The sequence below is a fragment of the Centrocercus urophasianus genome, unplaced genomic scaffold (assembly GCF_019232065.1).
Source record: "Centrocercus urophasianus isolate 14NV4802_14NV808 unplaced genomic scaffold, USGS_Curo_1.0 seq_2, whole genome shotgun sequence".
Classification (NCBI taxonomy): domain Eukaryota; kingdom Metazoa; phylum Chordata; class Aves; order Galliformes; family Phasianidae; genus Centrocercus; species Centrocercus urophasianus.
The window spans coordinates 2,528,101-2,547,549 of NW_024884755.1; the positions used below are offsets into that span (position 1 = coordinate 2,528,101).

The 19,449-nt window shown below is 37.9% G+C and overlaps 1 protein-coding gene across 5 annotated transcripts in view; it reads right to left on the reverse strand.

Moving 5' to 3' along the window:
* Nucleotides 1–19,449, reverse strand: part of FTO (FTO alpha-ketoglutarate dependent dioxygenase) — a 227,629-nt gene that overhangs the window by 132,976 nt on the left and 75,204 nt on the right. Inside the window, exon 8 of one of the 5 annotated variants that reach the window (XR_006169324.1) lies at nucleotides 19,223–19,383. The exons of the other annotated variants lie outside the window; for them this stretch is intronic. The gene's annotated coding sequence lies outside the window, so the exon portion shown is untranslated. The remainder of the gene's footprint in view (nucleotides 1–19,222; nucleotides 19,384–19,449) is intronic. 5 annotated transcript variants of the gene reach the window in all.

Here is a 19,449-nt window from a genome sequence, read left to right on the forward strand (position 1 = left end):
GCCCCCTGTGCACGATGCTGAGTGAAGCCTTCACACTGCTGCTCTGGACTCCGCACCGGCTCAGTGCTGTTCAGCACACTTGGGACCTCAGGACAGCAGAATAAACAAATAGCACAACCAGCCCTACAGCCTGTCTTATCTCATCTTTGGGCTCACAGAGATTCTTGAGGGTGGTAATGTTTATGGATTGTTGAAACTTTCTTTCTTCTGCTTCCTGAGCTAGCAAAAACATATCCTGAACATCCTAAGAAATGTGATTAAACAAATTGCTTATCACTAGAGGGAAACAACTTCTCGTCCCATTGGTCAGCACGTCTCCTCAATGAGCACTACCGTGAACATTTTCAAACACATCTTGCCCTTTTTTCCTTATTGATCTATTGAAGCAGTAAGGGCATTTCCTTTGTAATTCCTAAATGGCACAGCCTTAAAAACAAAAACCCACTTCTCAAGAAAACCAAACCCATATAAGCACATTACATATATATGTACATAAATAGATATACATACATCTATATCAGCTGGCAATAGTCTCATATGTTACAGATTGCTTAGCAAATTATGTCCTTTATCTTCTTCCTGGCACAGTGGCAATAAATCTAGTGCTCTACTGACACCCCTGGCAGCAACCATCAGGGCATATTTTTTATTGAGTTAGAAAGGCAATAGACAAGACTTTAATAGACCACTATCATATTCATCTCATTCCCACTGACAAAACATATCAGTGACATGGCACTGAACAGAAACTCTTATGATCCTGTCTTACTACTCATCTTAGGATGCCTTTTATTAATGTTACAGCTATTGTAACAGGATTACAAGTTTACTCGCCTTCATGCATAGCAGAAGAAACTTTGTCTGAACATAAATAAGCCACTACCAATGAAAAAAATGAACAAAAGACGAACTTCTAAACACTCCAACAACCACACTGGTACCTTTTTAGTCTTTTAAAGTTCCATTTTCCTCCCTTCAACACAGACCTCTCAAGGTTAGAAACATGTAGCTTGAGACATGAAGCCTAATATCCTGTCAAACAAACTAGCCCTCAGTCTAAACTAAAGTTAAAGTGGCACTTGGGACAGTTCATCTTCTGGACCCACTTTATTAGGTCAACAAACAAATTTTTTTCACTTAGAGTTAAGATGGAAATTACTCATCATGAGTTTAAATAGGATAGGGCTTCTGAATCTTTATTAATCAATTCTACTTCAACATCACAGTCATCTCTCAGTAGCCAATAATAAATACAGGAAGGAAAAGCATTAAGTTTGAGATGTGTAAACAGGACTGAAATTTTTTTGTTGTTTTTTAAGTCTTTTGGTTTCTCATTATTTTTGTGACTTTATGTTATTGTTAGTGCAAAAAAAATTTCCCGATGGAAGTCTGCAAAACCAGAACAGCATGCCTTTGAGAGCAAAATAGAACCTGAAATCTATTAAGCCATGTTAATTTAACATGTCATAACTTCCATGCCATAAAAAAAGCCAGTAATTGCTTACAAACCGCTGCTCACTTCTTCTTTACTGTTAATTTATTATTATTATTTTTTTCCTTATATTTTATGAGTAAATGCACTCATTTTCACTGATATGTGGAAGTACCCAGTATGGTTTAAGTTATCACCCAGGAATTTGGACACTTTAAACCCAATTTTTTGCCCTTTGTTTATTAATCCACTATGCCAGATATCACAGTTTCACTCAGCAACCTCATGTTTTGGATGATATTGAAAAATGGCTCATGTTTGTCAAAGAAAAAAAAGAAAAAAGGTAAAAAGGAAAAAAGTGTTGTTTATAGAAGCCAGCTGCTCTGACTTCGGCGCCAGCAGCTCCTCATGCTGCTATTTTACGCTTGCAACCCCCACTGCCCCCACTGGCACAGGTACAACTAAATGTTGACTTCAATGCTTCAGAGAGCACTCAACTGATTCTGTACATGATTAATTGCCAAAGACATGGCTGACCATATGGAACAGAGAAAGCATCAAGTAATTCATACTTCTGTATATGATCATTTGGCCCCTGTTGTTTTAATGTACAGGAAAGAGCTAGTATAGCACAGACCTGGTGTCTTGCCCTTGACAGCCCATTAAGAAATCTCAAAGCACCTAGTTGAAGTTATGCTGTTGGCTTTTCAATAGCAGCCTAATAAAACAGAAGCAAAGCTTTCCAACTAGTCTTAAATCTTTCACATACAGTACATTAACCACTGCTGCTAAAACAACTGGTTTCTTATGATAGGAAATGGGATTTGATTTCTAGCCTCTGCATACTTACTGAAAGCCTTTTTCTGACCTTTGGAGGGTTTACAAAATCATTGTTCGTTTTTTCCTGCCATTTTCCCAGTTTCTTGCCATCGTGATCCTAATAGATTTGTTTAAGATTCAGTACACTCTACTCTTACTAGCTGTTATACGCAAACTGTACAATGAAGGTAGGCTCATGGGAGCTGAAAGGGAAGAAATTATTATTAACTGTTTTCTTCCTGAGAGTCAAAGAAGTCAGTGCAACATCTAAAACATAATTTACCTTTAAAGAGCCAATAAAACAAAACAAAAAAATTCCTGAAAGAAGGCAATACATCAGCGTGTGCTTTCTTTTATCAGACTGGAGACAAATCATCAAATTTCATTTGAGAAGGTAGGCCAATTTATTTTAAAGCTGTAGTATTCTCAGGGATGCCTGACAGAGCTCAACAAAAAGAAAAAGCTGCAGACTTGGAATACGTGTCACTATCATTAGCTACTTTATATTAGTTTTATCTACCGTTAACATCTTTTCAGTCATATTCAGTCAAGAAAAACATTTAAATAATGTTTCCCCGTCAAGGCTTTTAAGATGACAGTGCTAAAAAGTTAATCCCTATCCTCACTGATCTTTTGGCAGTTTTGACGTATGCTGGCAAGGATGCATTTGCTGGCACCTTCCATTAGAAAATATTTACATAGAGTTTTCTTGGCAGTGGATTTTCTAGTTGTCTAAGTTATCCTCATGTTCTGAAGGACCTTATGTGGGAAACCCTAATAACTGGACGCTCATTAGTGGTAATTTCCCAGGCCATTGAATTCAGCTAACACTAACAGTGTTAGCATGAATAATCCACAAGTTGGTATAACACAACTTTTTTTTTCTTCTACATGAAACACTGACATATTCTAAGACAAGAAATTCATACAAGAATAAGTTACTAAAGAGTCAGAAAGGATGCTAAAGTAGATAGAAAGCATCCAATATTAAAATAGTTTATTTGATATTTGTTACTTAATATTTGGGTCAAATACTTTGACTGTGTTTGAATAAAATATAAAAGAATAGAGAATTTATGGAAGGTTTTTTTTTTTTTAATATATCTTTCATAGAATAAAAGGAAAAAAAGTCTCAAGTTTCTGGTTGGAAACCATTGCCAAATTGCAGATTCTTCTCTACCCTTATACTCAGTAGCACACAATTGGCAAAAGCACTTAAGCACATCTGAACTAAGCAAGTACATAACCCAATTATAGAGTAGAACGCTTGAAGTTCGACATATGCTTAAGCTCTAAATACAACAAACCTACACGCATTAAAATGTAGGAAGCTCTGTCTCTCTTTGAGGTATTCACTGCTGACAACAAAGGATGAATACCTGACTTGATAGATGAGTAGTTTGACCTAGAAAAACCTACAGAGAGTAGATCACTTAGACATTTCCATAAAAACTTTAGGTCTTGTCTGCACTAGAAAGTTGTACCATTTAACTATACCTGTGGAGCTAAAGCAGTACATTTTGGACTTATATGAGTTTAAAGGTCATAAATTAAACTAGGCAGAGCTTATTCCTACACAAGAAAGGAAATAACCATTACTTTTATGCCTATATATTTCTATCTATATTGTAGTCTTGAATTACATACTTGGAAAAGTACAAAAAATGCACTGAAACAATAATATGACAAAGCAGTTTTAGGTAATTCTGGCATAACAAAATTGAATGAATTTCCAGCAGAGAGAGAACTTTATGGGATGATTCAATGCAGTTACAAAGATAATCTGAAAGTCTGGAGGAAAAAAAAAAGTATAAAGAACAGCACTTTAAAAATCTTTTTGCTGCACTAACCAGTTTGGCAGCGCACTAAAAGTGAAGAGTAACTCATCAAGAAAGAGCAACTGACCCACTCACAGCGTTTGAAATAAGAGTGGCTTTGCACCTTCAGATGTATGGGTGAGTGAAAGGTTACCCTTTAGCCACATTCTCCCAGAGCACAGCCCCTCCACCTCTGTCTGAATCAATAGCACAAAGACAGAAGCAGGCCTACCATGCATAGTGGATTATATGAAGTGTAAAACATTGTGAGGGAAAAAGCTTTTGAAAGAAGTCAGGAAAAAGAAATCAGGCTTGCAAGAAGATCCAGCTGACAGGCTAGTCCCTAACAAGTGAATATGTTTGAAAACATTGTGAATGCAAGAAAAGAACATGCCTTTTGTTTCCAAACCTACAGTGTGTCTTTACCCCAACTGTTGCCTGCATGGCTGAACATATGTTTTCTGAACAAGAACTGAAGCAGAAAGCGTTCTTTGTAATAATTCACTCCTTTGTATACACCTCCCTTCTCCCATTTTGGTCACATGCAAACAGTAGTTACACTGAACACTTAAGTTCTGAAGAACTGCACAGCAGTATATGCTTCAGTGATTATTCACTATCGCTGAAATCAGTTGAGCTAAGAAGCAATACAAGACTCAGTCCACTGATGAGCTCGTGGGACAGCTTACATTCTGCAGAACCGAATCACACTGGGTTCAACCTGTATGAGTTTGCTCAGCAAGTGAACAGCTTTCACCACCGATTATGTGCAGTTCCAAGCATGGAAGAACTGTAATATAAATGACCTTGCTGAAAAAAAAAAAAAAAAAAAAAAAAAAAAAATAAAAGAACTCAAAAGTAAGTGCAATTTTCTTCGCATGTCAAAATTAACATTACCAGATGCTTAGGGACAAAAAAGAACAGAAAAATTACAGGCTTCAAAGCCTCAAGTGGGTGATGCCATCTCACTAAAACCCAAATGAAGTCTACTTGAAATGAATACTAGTTTGAATTGAACCCTCATATAATTTCATCAATTCCAACAAAATAATTCTAAAGGTAAGCAAGACTTTGTTTGGACTCATACTGGACCCTTAGTATGGTAAGCTACACAGAATTTGTGATCACATTTTTGCTTGCAACTCTCAGTGCTAGTGCTAAAAGCACAACCAGCCATACCACTGATTTCCTTGAAGTACGTATTTCATACGGAGAAAGTCTTGAGCACTAATGTTCACTAACATGACTGAAGTCTCCACCTGTTGCCATTTGCCATCAAACCACCTGCCGCCTTACCACAATAATTTTTAGCACAATTGCTTGTAAAAAACTGTGCAAGTATTTGGGACATTCTTGGTGACATTAGTTCTATTGAAATAATTTCAAGTACAGAGATTCAAGTTACCGAATGAGTTAAATACTGCAAAATGAAGAAGCTGCTAGCTACAAGCAAATTAATGGCGAGCCACTTACATCCAGAAGTGCCTGTGAGCACGGTTTATCTAGGACACATGGCATAGTTAGTAGCAATTCAGTACACATACAAGATAACCACATATCTTCTAGTGACATATGTATTCAGTGCCTTTATCGTCCTCACAGTATGAAAGGTACCGTGTCTGTGAATCACCCTCTGGTAATGGGACTCTCACCAAGTTGTTTACAATAGGGAGTTTTCTCACATTTGGCACAAGTAATAATTTCATTACCCCAGTAGCACCGCAGCACACTTTCATGTAGATTTAACATTCATATTCATGTAAGGGCAGCAGTACATTCTTGCTGTCAAGGCAAAAGGGACAGAAAAAGAAATCTGCAAAATGAATTCAGTAGTTCAGGTACACGTAAGATGCTAACTAAGGTAACATTTTATAATAAGGTAATGCTTCTTTATCGTGTCTGACCAAATTGATGGATTTGTTTGCTCAGAAGAAGCCTACACTTTTTACAACAAGAATCTCCTACTAAAACAAACAAATTAAATGCAAAGTACACTCAGCCTTGCACTGAGTGTGCAAGCCTGTAGGCTCCCAGTGCAGGCATGCACAGAAGACACAGCACACCTGCAGGCTCAGTTCTGCTGTGCTCATCCTACAGCCTCACTGGGCTCCTCCAAGGAGGGACTGTGCACAGACTGACTTCCAGCATGCCATGGGATGGGAGCCCTTCTCACTACGTACCCCTCTCCTGAACACGATACAACTGTAAAACACTCTAGAAAACTGGTTAATGCAAACCACGGCCAGTTATTGATTATGCTGTTTTGACAGAGTTAAGTTTGGATTTTGTTCGTGTTTCCCTTCCATCAGAGATGCAGATTGGAGCGAAAGACAAGTATCAGCGCGCCAATGGTCTCTGCTATTAAAACACCACTTTTCTTCCATGGATATTCCCTGGTCTCCTTCTCACATGGGTTTGCGTTTTCACTTCATTGTGAATTTGGGGAAGGATTTTTGCTCTCTTCTGCACTCCGAGGAAGGGAGAAATAAAGCCCTCCGTAATTAATTTATCTCCTCAGGAGAAAGGAAATAAAAGGTTCATTTTTCATCCTTAAAAGGCAGATTATCAAGTAATTAACCCAACAATTATAAGGATACTCACAAGGATAGAAGAGGGAGTAGCTCAAGGGAAAAATAAATCAATTTAGAAAATTTTAACATTTACTTTGTCCCCTTCTAGTGCATTAAAAACATAACAACCACTAAAACAAAAAACTTTTCTTAAATATTTTCAGTTAATTAGGCTCTAAATGTTGTGATTTTGCTATATTCATTTTCCATGAAAATTCACTTTTTATAGATAAAGGCTTGAGAGAGATTTAACAGCTTAAAAGGCCAAGCATCCGAACATTTCACTACTTATCGAAAATCATTACTCAAACAATTTTGATTAGTGAAAAATCCTTCAATCAGGGAAGATAAACTTCACCATGAGAGTCGTATGCCTAACAAAGAAAACAAACAGTACGATCAGTAGATTGCTGTGCGCATATACTCACCAACTACTCTCTGAATCAAAAGTCACTTGCTGAAGAGTCTGATATTCAGCACTTAGGTCACCTGCATGATGTGCTGATAAATCACACCATTGTGGAATCACAGAATGGCCTGGGTTGAAAAGGACCAAGAAAAGGATCACAGGCATCATCTAGTTTCAACCCTGCTACATTACAGGGTTGCCAACCATTAGACCAGGCTGCCAGAACCACATCCAGCTTGAGCTTGACGTCTGCTCTCTCACGGCACAAGCTCTGCCTCAAAGAGGCACCTTGACCAGTTCTACTACAGCTCCATGTCTCTAGCCCAATTACTGCCTACATACTTCACATTTTGCTTTAGCACAGCACCACAGCACAAATCACATTTCACAGTATTTGGAGCTCACAAAGAAGAGCCTACATGAGCAATAACCCAAACTGCTCATATAGTACATAGAATATATTTCTCTTTTCAAAGGGGAAAACATTTAATTTGATCAAAAATGTGTCTTTCTTCAATATTTGGTCTGTGGAATTTGTGGATTAGCATAAATCCACATCTCTCTAAAGTACATATGAATGGCATTAAATTAATGGCTGAAAATAATTAATGAAAGTAAGCAACCTAGAACAAAAAGATCCAACAAATCAGCTTCATTTTTGACACAGTAAAGCATATTTAAAAGCACAACTTCAGTTTTTCTGACCTACTATGCGAACTGCACATGTCAATCACATATTCTAATAGTAATTCAAATTGAATTTTCCAAACATCTTGGGATTCAGGGCCAATTCCAGACCATCAAAACCAAAATAATCCAGAAGATTTCAAATGCATCTTTCCACCATACCTGTAACTAGAGATCGAAAGGCACAAACTTACTGAAATCTCTTGAAGTCATTTTAAAAGATATGCTTTATTTACTTTTCAACTGGTGAAAAAACACCGAGCATTATTTTGACTTTTTTTTTTTTTTAATAAAGTCAACCTTACCCCTCTACAGCAATGCATTAACAGTGACTGATAAACTGTCACGTAAAGGAAAAAACGAACTAGTTCAAGCTTTGTTTACTACTTCTAGGACATAGAAAGGAGGAAAACCTTTGGTTTTTATTATTTGAGGTGAATTCAAAGAAAGTATCACAGGTCAAAAGAACAAAATGACACAAAATCCATTACCAAACTGGCTGCCGGTTGGATGCACAGGAGTAATGCTAAACAACTGTGGTATGGAGACAAAATATGCTTTCTTTAAGACACTTTTACAATAAGCTATTTCAGCCCTGTGAACAGCCTTGCCTTGCATCCACCCCTCATACATTAATGAAAACAAAGGGTCACATTTACATTGTGACCATGCAGTAGGGTTAAGCATGTGACCTTAAAGTATGGTGCGCTTGTACTTGGTAGAAAGGTTCTTGACAATATAAACAAGAATTACTGCTGTTAGAGAAAGGGAAGACAATTAAAAACAATCTAGGATGCATGTTGTACAGCTGTTCAAGTTCCAGCTACATCTGACCTCTATAGATGCTACGTGTTTTACTTCAGAAACCTAAGTCATTTTAGTTTTATTGAAATAATCCTTCACCAAAACCTAAATTTGTACGAAAAACATGAGGTTTTGCATGAGCAACACAATGAAATCTGTGTATTGCTAACAAAACATGCCATTACTGCAGTTAAAAAGATGTGGTCTGCATATCTCATTCCAATACTTACGTTCACTAACAGCTAAGCAAAATGGAAATCTTTAAGAGGAAAGCTGAAAAAACTGGAAAAAAAAACTATTCGTGAAACAAAAGAGACTTCAATAGGGCAGCTGCTGTAATCAAATATATTTGACAGACCTTTGTGCCCAGGCAAAACCTGCATGATTTCAGCAAAATTCTGTGGGTGCACAGTCCCAGTGTAGATGCAATTGCAGGACCAAGAAGCCACAACATTTTTTTCATGCTTAATTTTGGATGTCATTGATTCCAGATGCAATAAAGAAGGGCTGCAATTATGGTTAGCATTTTCATAATATACACTGACAAATTTTCTAGTAACTAAGAAAGTACTCAAACAGAAAACGATTCATCAAGCTCTTTTTCCATCCATCACTACAATGAATTGTCTTAATACTGTCCTTAAAAAACAGGGTTAGAGAAGAAAAACTTCTGAGAAAATAACAAAGATCTTGGCTAAGTTTCTCAAAACCACAATTTCCCTGCCTGTTTGATCTTCGTACAGTCAGCATAAGCTAGTGAAACTCCTCCACAAATGAAAGGCATTCATGGGAAGCCATCAGAAAGCTTTGCTCTTCCTCTGGGACCCAGGACAATAAAAGAAAAGTTTGTGCCTGCCACGTGGGCCTACGACTCAGCTTAAATGAACAAACCATTGCAATATCCTTCGGCTTTGTGAAAGCGATACTTCCTACTTTTTTGGAAGAAAGGAAGTCATATATAAACAGAACAAAGGGAAGAGGCAACACAAGTTGAGCCTCTCATAATAAATATTATGGCGAAAGTTTTGCTCATCAAACCAAGATTAAAAACATATTTTAATCTCTCAAGTTTTATGCCTTTGATGTATGTCAGAGAGAGGAAAACTTATATATTTTCTCAGATTTACAATGTTTCTAGTGGGAATAGTTTCATCTTTCATTTTTTTCCCCCTGTATCTAAAATTGAGATTGTATTGGGTGGATTCTATCCCCTAATGCTTTGCATGTCATTTTGAGCACTTCTTTACAGAACAGAACTTAGAATGTCCTTTGGATGGTTTTCCCCCATGATGTGTTCCACTGAGGAAAGTGCTGCAAAATCATTATACTAGCATAGCAGCGATCTTCACAGCTATGAAATACTTCTTAAAATGCCATGTTTCCTAGACTGTGGGAAAGTTCAAGTATTTGCACTAAACCCTGTAATGCAGAAGTGCAAAAAAAAAAAAATACAATTCTTTGTGATGCTAAAAACAGGAAAGTGGATAGAGGGGGTCATTTAGCATTTGTGATAACACCAGTATGACCACTATGCAGACTGATAAGCTGTGATTGACAAATAAGTATTAATTTTCAGAATCAGAATTACAACAAACGAAATTTGTGCTTCAAGGACTCCTTTTATAACATTTTGTTAAATTCTGTGCAATTTTCTTGGCCTCCTATACACCCTTTCAATGCAGCTTCTCTTGTTCTCTCTTGATATAGCAATCATTGCTATAAGATAGCCTCAGCTAACGGCAAAACCAAATACAGAAATGTCCTCCCCAGCTTTTGGGTAAGTAACAGTAGAAGAGAGCAGCTAAGCATATTTTCTCCAGTTTTGCATGCTATACAACTTGTTTTGGGGGTAAAAACAAACCATGAACTTCAGAATGTCATCAGAAAAGGAAATTTTCAAGAATACTTCAGCAAACAGAACACAAAACAGCAAAGCAGAAAGGAGCTAGAATTTGGGCTGTTAAAACAAAGACAATTTTATTGACTATGGGTAGATTTATAGTTTAAAGATTTTTCAGGATTTTTTTTTTTTCCAGAGAAATACAAAATTAACACAAAATGTATTATAAGTTACGAAAACTCTGGCCAGTGGACGTGTGTGTTATTTAGGAAATGGGAACGGTGAAGCAGCTGAGAACATGACATTTCTGCAGCTACTGAAATTCATGTAGAGTTGATATGGGTTACATTCTCAGGCGCATCCTTCCAAAGACACCCAGAGCACAGAGCTGTCTTTCCAGAAACCTGATCCTTTAAACATCACCTGTTAAAGTAGCATCAGTCAGTCCATCTAGTTCCAAGGATACACAGGGCAGCTACAGAAGGAGGTCCAGAGACAGAGTAAGAAAAAAAGAGCAGGCCAAGAATTTTCAAGGATAGCAATACCACAATCATGGCAGATGGCCTTTTTAAGGAAAACAAAGGAAAAACTGAAAGGCTGTAAGAGAAGGGAGAGTTATGGCCCTTGAAAATGAATATGGATTTCAATCTAAGAATAGTTACAAAAAACCCACAAACACCCTGATTATAGAACTACTACAAAAACTAACTATAATCAGAAATGCCCAAGTTGGAATGGCACTAAAGAAACTCCAGAGAGTCTGACAGGTGCCTTGTTAGTAAACACTGTGCACAGGAAGGTGCAAACAGTAAGCAAATGGAAGTGTGAGGAATAATAGGATTCTTGTCTCCTACTCCGCATTCCCCTTAACGCTGCCATATGGCACCCGTATCTGCAAGGAGAAGCAGTACTTTGTACACTGGTGTTTCAGCTTTCAGGACACTTTACAAGTCTCATTGCTCATTTCACTGCTTTCCACTAGCTACTTCTTAATGACATGCAGCCATTGCTTCCTTTACTTTCCCATAAAATCTACATAGTCAGGAAATAATGAATGTCTGTTTGTCTCTTTCATGTAACTGCAGCACAGTTTTAACCATTTACTTTGCAATAAACATTTTTTTTTTTTTTAAGAGAGCTTTTCCACAAAAAAAAAATGTCTATAGATCCTAAAGGTCATAATACACTGATTTTTAAAATACACAAATAATATCCCACAGCCTACATTATCTACATAAATTCCTCCATCTTGGCAAAAAAAAAAAAAAAACAAAAAAAAAAAACCAACCAAACAAAGAAAAACAAACAAGCAAGAAATGAAACAGTGAAGTACTCCATTACTCTCTTTGAGTCCTCAGCTCAAATAGAAACAGCCAGTGACTGGTATAGGTCACAAGAAAGACTATCAAATTACTTCTAACAGCGAATTGCTACAGAGAATACTTTGCTAGATGGAGTTACTTAAGAAGTTGCCGTGGAAACAAGAAAGAATTGGGCTAGAGAGAAGTGGGAGCTCACTGAGAGCAGCATGCTCCAGTACCCCAAGCCCTGGCTGAAGGAGCCACCTGAACAGGCAGAATCCTTTCGTCTCTTCTGAAGTGTGCAGCACAGGCTTGAACCAGGTGCCAGGAGTGAGCAGATGTGCTGAAGCAAGTGTCAGAACTGTGCTCTGAAACCACGATTCCTACGTAAGACTCAACATACCGAGGTACTTTAAAGCAGGGTGAGGTAATACTTATGTTCATAGTAAATTATAAGAGAGATTTCAAGGAAACTACCAATCTTTCTCTCATAGATTTTCAGGACATCTTGAAGCTCCTTCCAATTCTCAATCATTGCAACTGTCCTGGAAGCTATCCTAAAGAGAAAATTTCCCTGTGTTTAGAGAAAGTTTAGCCATGTGTTCTATAACGTGGCCTAGAAGCCATATTCCAAGTCATTAAATGATAAACGTGCGTGTGAATAACACATAAAGAAACCAAAGCTAGTCTTATTTATTGGAGAATGCAATAAAATTAATATAGCAAAAAGGAAGAGATCCTCCACTCCTCACAAGAACTAATTTTCCCAGGGAATTTTTTCACTTGTTCTCTCCTCTGCTTGGCCAGACAGAAAAAAGATTTTGCTGGCTACATTTAATTTCCACAGCTGTCAATGTGATCTAAAACCTTTATAATGGAGCCATCACTTATATCCTTGGGAAAGCAGGAACTGGAGGACCAATTCAAACACTGTAGATACGGAAACCTGCTGTCTTCTGACCACAGCAGTCATAGTTTGACTGTGTAGTAACTTAACTGTATGAATTTTACTTACAAAAAGTGTCATCAGAAGAGCATCACAGATTCACAGTAACAGATTCCTAGCCCTAATGATGAGAATCATGTCAATGTCCATTTTACCAACCATTCAAAGAGTTGTTCTGAGATTACAGCACTTTAGCAAATAATTATGGTTCAATCCAAGTAAAGAAATAGCTGTTCATGATATTCAAACAGAAGTAGATCTCAGCAGACTTTGAAACAGGACCATCAAAATCACAATATAATACGTACTTAGACACAATATAATCTTCAGTAAAAAAAGCTTCTAAATACATTGCTCTAGGTACATGAGCAATGTCAGCAAACAACCTTTTCCATCCTTCCTGAAGCAGATCTTAGTTACCAAGCTGGATCTTACCGTTCACATTTGAAGTGCTGACATTTATAATGTTAGAACTTCAATTCTATGCTCCTTGTTTTGCTAGTTCCTTTCCCTCCTCACCCAGAGTAGAAAAAAGTCGAAAACAAGGAACACTTTTCACAAAGATAATGTGTTTTTAATCAAGCAGTTCATCACTTACAATTTCATACAGGCACACCACTGCAATTGTTCTATCTGCAGATTTAAGGCTGGACTTTCTGCTACAGCAAAGTCACAGCAGAACAGCTTCTCAAGAAAGGTAATTCAGAAACTTATCAACAGACTAAACCATTTCTGACATATAAAGAGAAAGAAGGACAGTCGCACGAGTCACATCTTTAAGTGGCTGTTTGTTATTATAGTTTGCGTATCTTCCGAGGGCAATATTAAAAACTGCAGCCCAACAGGTGAATTTCAACAGGAAAAAACAGATTTTCATATGAATTCCTTACAGTTCTTATAGACAAAGAACCAACCACAGTATTTGGCCCAAGATTCCCAAAAAAAAAAAAAAAAAAAAGGACTAAAATTAGACTGGCAATTTGAGAATTTTTTGATCCCTAAAAACAAGTATTCTCCTTCCTGTTCGACCACCGACTGCTGCTCTTCTCACCTTAGGGAGCAAAGCAAAGGAATAAAGACTTGAAAGATGAGACACTTTCATTAGCTTCATTATGCTGACTACAAAAAGAAGTTTTAAAAGTACACAGCCAGATTATAAATAATCACTCTTCCTGTTGAAGTATCTGTTGCACTTCCAAGATTTTTTATACTTTAGTTCTCTTCTCTGTGCACTTTTTACCATTATACTCTTCAGCCTTTTCCCTTCCCTGTTCTTCCCTCCTTCCTGCTATGCTCTGCATTTCTCTGCTCAGCTCACAAACCAGTTTGCCTTGAATTCTGTCTGCTACTGAACCCTCCTCCAAACCTTTCTGCTTTCCACACATTTTGTAGTACCACACTACTCACTCTCTGCAGAACTAGAACAAACACAGCTAAACTCAAATGGAACCATTAAAATGTGAGCAAAACTTTGAGGGAACAGAAAGGAAAAAAAAGGGGAATGAAATGAAGCCAGTGCAGCATGTTGTATTTGTGCAAGAGAAACAAAGCTAACCACAGGCCAGCAACTGAATGGCAAACAGAAGTTAAATAATCTTAAAAAGAAAAGTCATGTAGGAAGCCACAGTGCTATATGCAAAGATCCCCCGTAGGAGCACGTACAGGAAAAAAAGTCCCCCTACAACTTTAGCATGTCTGCTTTTTATCCCACAACATAGGACTAATTGTCCTCAGTGTCTGTGCTGGATTCCTTACATGCTGGAGCAGAACAAATACTACTTTTTCACCTGTCACAGCAAACATGAAAGATTTTGAGAAAAGCAAAACAGCACTAATCTTAGCACCTCACAAAGCTCGGAGCAAAACACCAGAGAACAGCAGAGAGAAAGCTGGCACAGTAAAACAAAATCATTGCATGAAGAACTGGAGCATCCCTAACAGACATTCTTTTCATCACAGAGCAGCACTGAGCACCCACAATTTTTGGTGCACAGATTAAACATATATTGTTATCATCTGTTCCAACTTCCTGACAGACTGAATGACTTCATCCAGCAGCTCGGGCATTAAGGCCACAGCCAGCGACTGAGTTAAAACAGAGCTTTTGGATGCCAGTGAACCCAGGTTCCAGCTCCTCTAGATGTTCACTGCTAATACTAAATCAACCTAGTCCGATGCTGAATTCTCTTCAAGAAACAAGTCAGGATTGGTTATGCTTCTTGGAAAATATGGAGACAGACCCTTAGATTTCCAAGATCAGCATAATTGGAACTGTGAACATGCTACAGCCTGACACTCAAATACAGACCCCACCAGGCGAGCCGCTCTCCTTTCATTTTTTGCTTCCTAATAGTAATGCTTCCTTCCTTAACTAACTTCTTTGTTTATATACAAGGTTTAATCACTTCAGAGGGCTAGCAGCTACCAACACAATGCTCCTGTAACTGGCTTCTAGCAGCTTCACTCATCAGCACAAAGGTTTTAGTGTGGAAAAACACCAGTGAAGGAACTCCTGCGCAGGTCTTCCTAAATCCCCATGCTTTCCCATATTTGCAGTAGATGGAATTCCCACATCATGAAGGTGAAAGCATCTGCTTCAGCCTCTCCAGTCAAGACCATGTGTTACAGCCATATCCATAACAGTGTGTAAAGTCAATAACACACTTGGGTCAACTGATGTAGACCACTAGAAAGTCTTTGAAGTTGGAGGCAATTCAGAAAACCTGCAGAAAAGTGAATATCCTGGAGGCACCTTCATGCTTACACAAGCACAAGGTTGTATACAACAACCTTCCCTCATCAGCTTCAGCCCTGTAACCAGACCAGCTCAACAAAACACAAAGACGACTGCGGTCTTAACAAGGCTAGAAATACTTGGATAAGATTAACTTCCATCCCATCACAAGCTCTGAAAGACTTCAAGGCCCATAAAATACCTTCTCAATTCTGTAAAACACAGCAACTGTGAAAGTAGCTGACAGCTGGCCAGCAATCTCTAGAGCATCTCCAAACCACTTGAAATGACAGTTGTACATATTTACACGTATGTACGTATTACCATCCAAGTACGTGTGAGTGTGTATTAAATACAGTCTTTAATGAATTTGCTCTCCAAAACGATTAAGGAAACTTCTGGAAGATCTATTTCTTGCGAAGGAAATTTACTTTCTCCTGACTTCAGCTTGAACAGCTTTGGGTCCCAAAGGAAGGAGGATGCTTCTCTGTTTGTTGCCCACTGCCCTGACTTATCTCAAAGTAATTTTCAGATTAAAAAAAAAAAAAAGAAGAAAAAAGAATGAACAAAACCTGCAGTAGAAGGAAGAAAGCCTGCAAAAAGACCAAATAAAAAACTGTACCTTTGACCTCTGGTAATTCAAATAGAGTGTTAATCACCAAAGGATTAACACCTTCTGCATTATAAATAACATAATCAGTCATCAGGAAATTATAACTCCCCATATAATCAAGAACCACACCAAAGTCCATCAGAGAATTATACACAGCCAGTGGGAGGCACTAAGATGAGAAACTAACACATTCTATCAATTCAGTAAGATTCTGCATCTTCAAGCACTGTGTACAACATATGTGTACAAACATGTGTGTCTCTGTGTTTAAGCATATGAAACCAAACAATTCACACATTTTGAACATTATATAATCCTTTAAATTTTTAAAAATCAGCACACATTACATTCCTGAATTCTTTTCCTAGGTTATTTTACACATTAGATTAAAATCAAATCACTCTTAACATGCCTTAGGTATCTTTCTGTATTTCACCTAACTATTACTTGCTGAAAGAAGGACCATTTCTCCCTTGCTTGGCTTTCCAGTAGCATATTAAATCTAGCATTACATTTATTACATAAAAGGCATCAAGAAGGGAATTTCCATCAACATATACACTTTTAAAACTGGATGAAAAACACCAAAGAGATTGCTACCCACAATATCCTGCCTCGAAGGAGGCACACTGTACCCAGGAGCCCATTCCACCTATGCTTTCAGCTTCAAGTTTCCCATCTCCACAGCTTTTCAATACTCCTGTCCTGGGATTCCTCTCTCAGATCATCTTTGATGCCAACAGAACTGTTCCCATCCTCTTTCCCACATTTCCTCTGGATACTGCTGGCAGCCTCCTGTCTGCTCTCCTGCTTACTTCCCCAAATCAGACCTCCTCTTGTAACATAGAGCACGTCAAGAAGAACACAAAGAACAACTCAGCTCAAATCACTTTAAGCTTGTAATTCCATTTTCTGCTGAGACACAGAGATCACAGGAGAGAAGATCACATCCTCACAATGACACCAAACCAGTTAGTATTCTTCCAAGGAGCGAAGAAGGTAGTAGGCAAAGCCTGGTGACACAACTGCACGCAGGCAGGGTAAGTTGGGATAAACACAGACAGCTCTTCCCATGTAAAAAAGTGTTAAAATTAGATGGGAGAGGGGAATAAACATTTTCAGTACGAAAAGCTTTTGCATTCTGAACTGCATTAGCATTTCTCTTTTAAATCTTCAGTAAAAGAAGCACTCTCCTTTTATTCACTGTTTCACACTACAGAATAACTAGCAAAGTTCACCTTTTTCAAGCCCACTATAAAACCTCACCAGATTTCTCCAAATTTGTGTCACTCCACAACCATGAAATACACTTTTTAACTGAAACATACTTTAGGGCTGTACCATAAGAAAAAGTACAGCTTAATTAAGTTCACTAAGCTGATTAAGCCATGCTCTTTCACCTATTACAGGAAGTATTTAGCCCTGGAGCCATCCTAAAGGCACCTCACAGAGCGTGTGACATGTTTTCCAGATACTGTGTACATTCAGGCACTGAGGAGGGGGTAGAAAGCAAACACCCCATATGTCAGCATGCCAACAAAAGAAGTATCAGCTGATAAAGCAGCTGTTTACACCCCATTCTGGTCTGGCAAGCAGGTATTAATTACAAGGGAATAAATGAAGTTAAGAGAACATTTGCATTAAGAGCAGTCTCTGAAGTCCTCAGTCTCATATTAGTATTGCGATCTTCGTATGTTTATAAAGAACTCTGACAAATGGATTTTAAACTGAACAGATTAGAGCAGCCTTGTTTCTAAACAATTAAGATTAATCTTCCTCCGTTATTGTATCTAAATGAGTTTATATCATGAAAAGAATTCTTTAAAATTTTCAATCCTTTCAAAACGTCTAAAAGCAATTTCTAAAATAAAGACATAGCTAAGCAGCATTATGCTTATCTTGGCTGTTACTGGTACAAGGGTGCTGCTCTGTGTCTCAGAAAGATTTCTGGCAGAGTGTGAAAACCTGGTCCACTTCAGAGTCTTTCCTGGGACCTGTCTGAAGTGTCGACAGCAGCAAAGCTGAATATTAATACACTCTCCATCATCAAAAGCTGTTGCATACCCAAAGGATGAGAAATATTTTAACCAGCTTTCAGCTTGTCTAGTACAAGTCAGTTTATTCCTTTGGGATTATATATCTGTGTGCTCAATTTTTGTCTTTGTATGCTCTCTCTATATATATTACTTTTGAAACTAGCAGTTAAGCCCCTAAATCTGCTGTTTTGTTGGAAAAAGCCAGCCAATGCAGTGATTCAATTACAGTATTTTGTATTTGACCAGAAAAACTAGCAAATGAAAAATGAAGAAAAAGGAAAGAAAAAATAGAGGATTGGTCCTCTGTTGTGTTTCTTAACAGCGAAATTTCTCAGAGAAACCAGTGGGACTTTTGTTTTTGTTTCGTTCAATGTTTTTGTCAATCTCATGAGTTTCCAAGACTGATTCAGCTGTCATTTCCATCATTATCCCTGCCCTCAAGCTTCAATGCTGCAAACTCAAAATTCCTTAGTGAAATGACCACTACTGGAACTGACCATAACCATGAACATGTCCTACAAACAGGCGCATCAAGTATGCCCTACATGAAAGCCAATTAAAGATCAGTAATTAAATAATGGTCTGAAAAACCTTTACTGTAGAGCTAGCATTGCCATAATAACCTCTTTCTGCTATGAATCAGAGACAACATCAGCTACCTTAACGTTGTGTTAATGAAGATACCAATTACATGAGAAGACTTTAAAGAGTGAGAAACATTAATCATTCCCTTTTTTTTTTAATTATTATTCCTTCCAGAAGTATCATGACATTTCAAACTAGCACACAGCCAGGACTACCAGCATTGAGCATCTTCATAGACAGAACACAGAATATCATGTCACTTCATCATTGCTTCCCTGGGAATAGGTGTACCTCCTGTACATGTAACACCAGGGTGCTCTCTCATCTTACCCATAAGAGAGAAGTTGACAAAAATAAAGCAGAGTCGCTGAAAGCTTTTCAGCTACTCATGAGCATCCGGGAATTCTAGGAAGCACAGCCTTTGCGTGCTTCAGCACTGCCCAGCAATTGGTTCACATAGGCTAATCTTAATTTCCATTCAAATCCTCCACCAGAAATGTAACTAATCACTAGTGTAGAGCAAAGGGGTGAATACTGAAGTCATACTACTGCAAATAATTTCTTGAAATGGAAGCAGGAAACTGGGAAGAAAATGAGAAGGAGCAGTAGAGGGCAATGAGTAAACTTACTCTGTTTCGTGTCTGAATGAAAGATGCCTGGAAGAAAACATCTTCCAATTCACCTGTCCACGCTGAGTCTTACCAAATCCTTGTGAAACTATTGGCCTTCTTGCTAGCTAGCAAATCCTGTGAAACTTTAATCTTCAGGTGGGTAGCAAACAGCTTCAAGACTGACAAAAATACAATTAGTAGAATACAAATGAATTGATACATACATATGTATATAAAATAATCAA